We start from the raw sequence: 7,446 nt of genomic DNA, 5'->3' as shown, positions 1-7,446 counted from the left end.
GCGGGGCCTGTACCCACTTTTCTCCCCGCCGTCTCGTCACAGAGGAGCGCACCTTTCGATGCGTAACCAGGGGCGACGCAGTGTTGGTTGGCGTGTCACCGGTCGCCATGGCAACGCCCGCGGGTGCCAGCGAAGTAGTGTCGCACGCCGTAGGAGGCGGTAAGAGCGCAGTTGCCACAAATTTAACAAACCGAAGAAAGAGTTCGAAGTATTGTCAAGGGTACAGACATTTGAACAAAAATTATTAGAAGAAAATATTGTTCACGAGCTCGTATTCACCACTGGATCTGTACAGATGAGAGACGAGCATTGAACGGCCACTTTAGGTTGCCAGTAACGAGCACAGGATTCACCCGTATTTGATCCGCCGCTGAGGTTAGCGTAAGAGGCGATTACTTTAGATAAAGGCGCTCAGCTCTTTGTGCGTGCGTAATAGCGGTTCACATTTGAGGTTCGGAAGACCACGATCAATCTGAGCGAGGTGCCAGATAGAGCTGGGTCCGAGAAGTACGATAGAGTATTGTTAGTTTGACCTTGCTTAATTTGAACATATAGTAATCCTTTATGCAATCCTCAGTCACTTTTGCAGCCACCAATACCTTGCCACGCTACATACCAGCCATACGGCGGAGTCTCACGTCTCATTCCAAAACGCGCTTGCACTATAGTGCAGAAGAAGCGCCTAAAAAAGCGAGACAGTGCAGTTTGCACATGTATTTATGCTTTACCTGTAAAACGTTTGAGTTCATTTGTGGGACCAGCTTGAACATTGCGACGTCCCGCAAATGGAACGGACCTGCGAGGCAGAGTGCGCGCGGTCCGTCGTGATGCCCGTGATCATGATCGGGAAGTCGCAGTGCACGACGAACAAATTGTGTTCTATTTTGTTTGCCTCTCTCGTGTGTTAGCGCATTTTGTTGCAAGACCTTTCGTTGTATTGTAGCCGCTGTAGTGATACTTTGCATGTTTTGAATTGTTTTGGAGAACACTGGGCATGCGTTCTTATGAGCGCTATGCAAGTCCTCTGCATCGTCTCTGCTATATAAAGCTTTGACTTCGACCCATTCTCTGGCTTGCGACCGACGAAAGCGAGGCACCAAAGGACCCAACCTTTGTTCCCAGTTTCTGGCTTAGCTTGCCACACAGAGTTGAGGTCATCTCTCGAGAGACCGGAATCGCTACCCCCACATGCTCCAATGATGTCTGGGAGCACACGCAACAAGTGCGCCTAAGTGACATCCGCAGCGATGCATTTGGCAGTATACCACACGGTCCACATATGCGTATGCAACCTTGCTGCGATAGCTGCCTTCCGTGTCCACGCAAGCCGAGGTCATCGTTTTGGAGCGCTTATTGCTTTTTATTCAGAGTTACACCGAACACTGCTGGAAGTCCACAGATTACGTCAGAATTCTACGAGTCGGCGCCGAGCATAAAGTGCAATATAAAAGAATGGCTCAAATTAAACTCGTTATTCGTAATTCAGACAGGCTTCAAGCCGGGAAGGTGAGCGAGAGATTTTCTAGATCGAATTTCAGGTGCTCCCTTTAGTGCAACGAACTGCCCATCTATTGTCACTGTCGCATCAAAGGTGCGCCTCTATTTACAACTAGCATTCGCAATAGAGCAAAATGCAGCGAAGCATCCTCTCTGTCCACACACACATTCAGCGACCAGTCTGACTTGTTGTTTAGCCGCATCTTCAGTGGGCGAAGTGCAACAGCTGCGCTGCGCAGACACGAGTTCACACGTAAAGTTGCAAGTAGTGCCATTTAAATTGTCCAAAGAACAGTGCGGATTGAAAACTCTGCGTTGAGAAAAACGTCCACTTGAATACTGTCAAAGGAAGCAATATTTTGCAGCACTCTAGAGAACAGTAATTACTCGGGATAAGTGGTAGCCCAATTAATATCTCATTAAAGTTCCACTTCGTGCCGAGAAATTCCGTGGAGAACGAAGCCTTGAATTGAATTTGCAACTTTACCAGCGTCACTGACTGCTGTAAAGACACGAATAAGACACCGCAAAGTCTGCTGCTTGTCCCATAAGTGTGGTTGGAGGCAGACATACAGCGTTACATATTTACGACGCAGAACTCGCAAGTACAGGCGCTGACAATGCCTATATCAGTGCTTAAATACGGGTATAGCGCACAACATAGCCTCAGTCTCGAGGCGTTGGGGCAGAAGTCGTGCTGACGGGTGGACTGGCAACAGACGCAGCTGCGGAGGAGGACACAGCTGCGGAGGAGGACACAGCTGCGGAGGAGGACGCAGCTGCGGACGAGGAAGCAGCTGCAGAGGAAGCCGCGGCCGTCGCGGCGGTCTCGTCCTCGGCGGATTTCAAAGATTTCAGTCGAAGCCGCGATGTCTTTCGACGACGGCGCCGTCTCCAAGAGGAGGGAACGATGATGTTTCCACAGGCGGTCACCATGAATGAGAGCACCACGAGGCCGACGCCGCCCAGCGTCCACACGTCCGGGTAGAGGTCCAGGAAGGCCATTTGGAGGATAATCGAAAAGATGATGTCGCCGCTGAACTTGATGGTGGTGACGAAGGCGCCCGACTCGCTCTGCAGCGCCTTGTTGAGGAAGTAAACGGTGCAGAAGGACAGCTTGCCCAACATCACCAGCGTCGCCAGAAAGCGGCCGTCGAGCAGCTGGTCGAATTCCCCGGTCACCATCGCCATGGACATGGCCAGTACAGTACGGGTCAGCCCGCTGTTGAAGCCCAGGAACCTGCACCGAATTCCTCGCGGGTATAAGGAGTGCGGCAGGCGAGGGGCGTTCGATAAGAATTAAGCCTATTATGCAAGTACGAGCCCTAGGACTAACACGCGTTTTCATTTTTCCACCTTTCCTGCCAACTTTCAAACTGTCCATCGGTTCGAACTTTGGTTTCCAAGTTCTCATCTCCAGCAGAGAAGAAATTTTTGTCGCAAACCTAGGAATATTTCCCAGAGGTCGAGCGCATCTTCACCGAGAAATCGGTGGCCTGGAAGGTGCTTCATGAAATGTGTACATTGAAAAAGTTACAAACGGTGAATTAAGGAGAACAGACTGCAGGCTGGGTGATAGGTGACACCGAGCCCGCTGTCTCGCACAGAGTCTTGTGCAACTTAGAATGTGGGGCTTACGGTACTGTAATGAAACTGCAAAAGGTTGGTTAACTTTACCTGTGCACTTTTCCTTGACGGTTTTCTCAAACCGAATCAGCTCATGGCATAATAGGCCCCTTTCACCTTTGTTTTGGTGGTAGGCAATCAATAAGGACACCACCCCCTTCATCCTTAAAAATTGCCGCCTGTCTTCCTTGCTCCCGGGACTCCGGAGCTAGATCCATCTATCACCCCTGTCACCAGGCGCCTTAAAACGAGCCCTCATTAACCTTCTTTATTTTGCTAACACTTTAACTTATGCACACGATTCCGCTCGATTTTGATTCATTTTCGTGGTAAAAATTTTGGCCACCCAATACGAACACACCTAATAGAGGCAAATGTTTGAAAAAAATTGAAAATTGGTTTTTGGGGAAAGAAATTGGCGCAGTATCTGTCTCACATCTCGGCGGACACCAGACAAATGTTTGCGCAATATCGCTTTTAAGGGCTCCATATGCTAAAGCCCAGTTTCGTAGTAACCTGAAAAATTGCCACAATCCCATTGGTAACGACAATGTCTTCCGCAGTGAGGCACATTTCATCAAGTGTAAATGAAGTCGGACGACTGGCACTCGCGTCATCTTCTAAGGAGTTCCTGCTATGGCTAAACGAAGATAGGCACCGTCTGACTAGCGCGCGTGACAGCGGACCAATAGCGGTACACATTCATGTGCTTATGAATGCTTGCCTGCAGAGTTCTGTCTCACGTCGAAAATTGGATTATAGTACTGCGTTCGACGCTGTCTTTCGTTTCAGCCATCGCCACTAAGGTACCTTCACCGCGGCGGAATGCGAGTCGAATGAGGCCATGGGACTCGTAAACATTTCCAAGAATGATTATGCAGCATGCATGCATGCGACCTTACAGTGTCATCAACCGGTGACATTGTTATGCACTGGCAATAAACATATTACATAATACTTGGACCGTGAGCTTATCCAGTGCCCCTTTAATGGGTCATGCATAGTTGGTGCCTCCCTGAAGTTGTAAGAAAGGAGACACCGGGTAAGTAAGGCTCTGCACCAGCAGCGCTCGGCTTTTGTTTGCTTTGATAGTGCTTTTGTGTGCTTTGATGGTTTGTCGTATGCTGCTGATTGTCACAGTTGTGTTTGTGTGTTTTTTTATATCCTCCTGCCATATCCTCATGTGAGACTGCAGTATGTGAAAATAAATGTACACGATCACGTTGTAGTCTGCTACGGTCAGCTACCAGACGCAGGCGTGCACGGTGCTCCTTTAGCCGTGCGAGTGGCTCACGAGGATCATACGGTGTGTTCTATGTTACATCTTCGTAATCCCTACGTGCGAGATTATGTGGATTGTTTGTTTCACATTCCATTCTAGTCAGATACAAGTCAAGAAAAAAAAGCTTTTCCCCGTCAAAGGACCCCCTCCCAGCCAGTGGCGTCCGGCGATTCTCATGACCCTGCTAGAGTGACAATTCAGGGAGTGGCAGATGAAAGGGACAGTACCCTGTCTGCATTGTCCCGGTACTCACGCTAGCACGTTCATGAGAATCGGCCAACGCCATTGGCTGGAATGGAGTGCTTTGACGGGGAAAAGCAGTTTTTTTCTTGACTTGTATCCAACTTTAGTATTGGAAACTTCAGGAAATGGCCGAACCGAAACCAAGAGCCAGGTATTAACGAGTGCGGAGAGTCAGCGATTACAGCGTCAATGTCGACAAGCGCCTAAATTGATTTTATGAGGAAACGGGCTTGGCCGCCAACCAAAATTCGCTTTCAGATTCTTTACACGCTACACGAGCTTACCTGTTGGTAGCGTGCCGTGTAAGGCGCAGGAGCACGATCATGGTGACCAGAGACACGGCGCTGCCAAAGGCGTACATGAATCCTATGAGGCGCGTGTGGGTGGTTTCGGCGTCCCACTCCTTGAAGAAGATGGCGGGTCGCATGACGATGACGATGCCGCAGAGGCAAAGCGACACCGAAGTCCACATGGCCATGCCCATGCCCTCGCCGAGGAAGTACCACGACAGCACCATAACGCACACGGGCACCAGAGTGTACGCAACGGCCAAGTCGCTCACCACCAAGTAGCGGAGAGCCTCCGCCTTGAGCATTAGCGCCATGAGGCTGGCCATACCACGGATGCCCAGATCCACCTGCGAGGGCAGAGCGCGTGACGCGTGTGCGATTCTGCACTGTCCCGAACCCTCACGTGTCCGTCTGCTGCGCTTCACGCTTCTACGGCGAAAGCGCTTTGCCGTTAGCTGCAAATGCATATTACTGCGACATATCTATGAGGCACACTCTCCTGAAATTAACGGCGTCTCTGTTGGCGTAGTCTAGTATATTTAGTCTGGAATATTTGTCTGGTATATTTAGATGACGCCGTTGTCTTCGCTTCAAACTTTGAAGAGCACCTCAAAAGACTTCGAACAGTACTAAACGCCATCCAGTCGTCTGGCCTAACCTTGAAAGCAGAGAAGTGCCACTTTGCCTATGAAGAGCGGCTGTTTCTAGGCCACATCGTTAGCAAGGAGGGAGTATGCCCAGACCCGCAGAAAACAGCTGCTATTGAACAGTTTCCACCGCCGGCCGATAAGAAAGCAGTGCGCAGGTTCATTGGACTGTGCGCATATTACCGACGATTTGTGAAAAACTTTTCGTGCATCGCCGAGCCCCTAACCCAACTGACGAAGACAGCTCGTGCTATTTAAATGGGAAGCGCCGCAAGCAGAAGCCTTCAAAGAACTTCAGCGTCGTTTACAGTCCCCACCGATCCTCGCGCATTTTGATGAAAACGTCGATACTGAAGTTCATACCGACGCAAGCAGCGTGGGCCTAGGCGCCGTCCTCGTTCAAAAAACGACGGGCTGGATAAGTGATCGCATACGCTAGCCGTTCCCTTTCCAAGGCCAAGGCTAACTATTCGACAACTGAGAAGGAGCGTCTTGCCATCAACGGGGCTACGTCGAAATTCTGCCCTAATTACCTGTTCGGACGACCGTCCAAGGGGGTCAGCGATCACCACGCGCTGTGCTGGCTTGCCAATTTGAAGGACCTCTCCGGCCACCTAGCTCGATGGGGTCTGCGCCTACAGGAGTTTGGCGTCACCGTCGTTTACAAGTCCGGACGCAAACACTCTGACACCGATTGCCTCTCACGAGCCCCTGTAGATGCACCGCCGCCGGACGACGATGTGGACGCCTTCCTGGGACCCATCAGCCCCAGCTCTTTTGCACAGCGGCAACGCTCGGAACCCGACCTAAAACGCGTCATCGAGCACTTGGAAGGCAAGGTTTCTTCACCCCCGCCTCATTCAAGCGAGAGCTGTCTTCCTTCTGTGTACAGAATGATGTCCTCGTGAAGAAGAACTTCGCAGCGAACAAAAAAGCCTACCTCCTTGTTGTACCTGCTTGTCTCCGCGAAGAAGTTCTACAGGCTTCACTCGACGAGCCGACAGCTGGACATCTCGGGTTTTCTCGCATCCTCCGCCGCATTCAACACAAGTATTACTGGCCCCGTCTATCTGCCCATGTAACACATTATGTGAAGACCTGCAGAGACTGTCAGCGACGAAAGACCCCTCCTACCTGACCAGCAAGATTTATGAACCCCATTGAACCCCCGTCAAGACCCTTTCAGCAGATCGGCATGGACTTGCTTGGCCCTTTCCCAAAGTCAACGTCTGGAAATAAGTGGATCATCGTAGCGACCAAACTACCTGACCCGCTACGCCGAGGCAAACGACCTACCATACGAAACAGCAGCAGAAGTCGCCAAACTTTTCGTGGCATGCATTCTTCTGCGACACCGGGCCCCTGATGTGCTCATCACGGACAGAAGAACAGCATTCACGGCGGAACTAACGCAAGCCATTCTGAGTTACAGCCAGACCAGCCACCGGAGGACAACTGCATACCATCCGCAGACACACGGACTGATCGAGCACCTGAACAAAACCATCGCCGAAATGCTCGCCATGTATGTCGATGCCGAACACAAGACCTGGGACGTCATCCTGCCTTATGTCGTCTTCGCCTACAACACCGCAGTGCAGGAGACCACCCAGATGACGCCTTTTAGGCTCGTCCATGGCAGGGAGGCCACGACCACGCTAGACGCCATGCTGCCCAACGTTACCGAAGGAGAAAACGTCCACGTTGACGCCTCCTCAACGCGCAGAAGCCCGAAGACTTGCCCGATTAAGGATCAAAGACCAGCAGCGGACCGACGCCAGACGCTACAACCTACGAAGACGCAACGCGGAATACAAGCCAGGAGACCAAGTCTGGGTTTGGACGCCCATTCGCCGCCGTG

The sequence above is a fragment of the Amblyomma americanum genome, chromosome 3, assembly GCF_052857255.1.
Source record: "Amblyomma americanum isolate KBUSLIRL-KWMA chromosome 3, ASM5285725v1, whole genome shotgun sequence".
Classification (NCBI taxonomy): Eukaryota; Metazoa; Arthropoda; class Arachnida; order Ixodida; family Ixodidae; genus Amblyomma; species Amblyomma americanum.
This window is presented reverse-complemented; position numbering follows the sequence as displayed.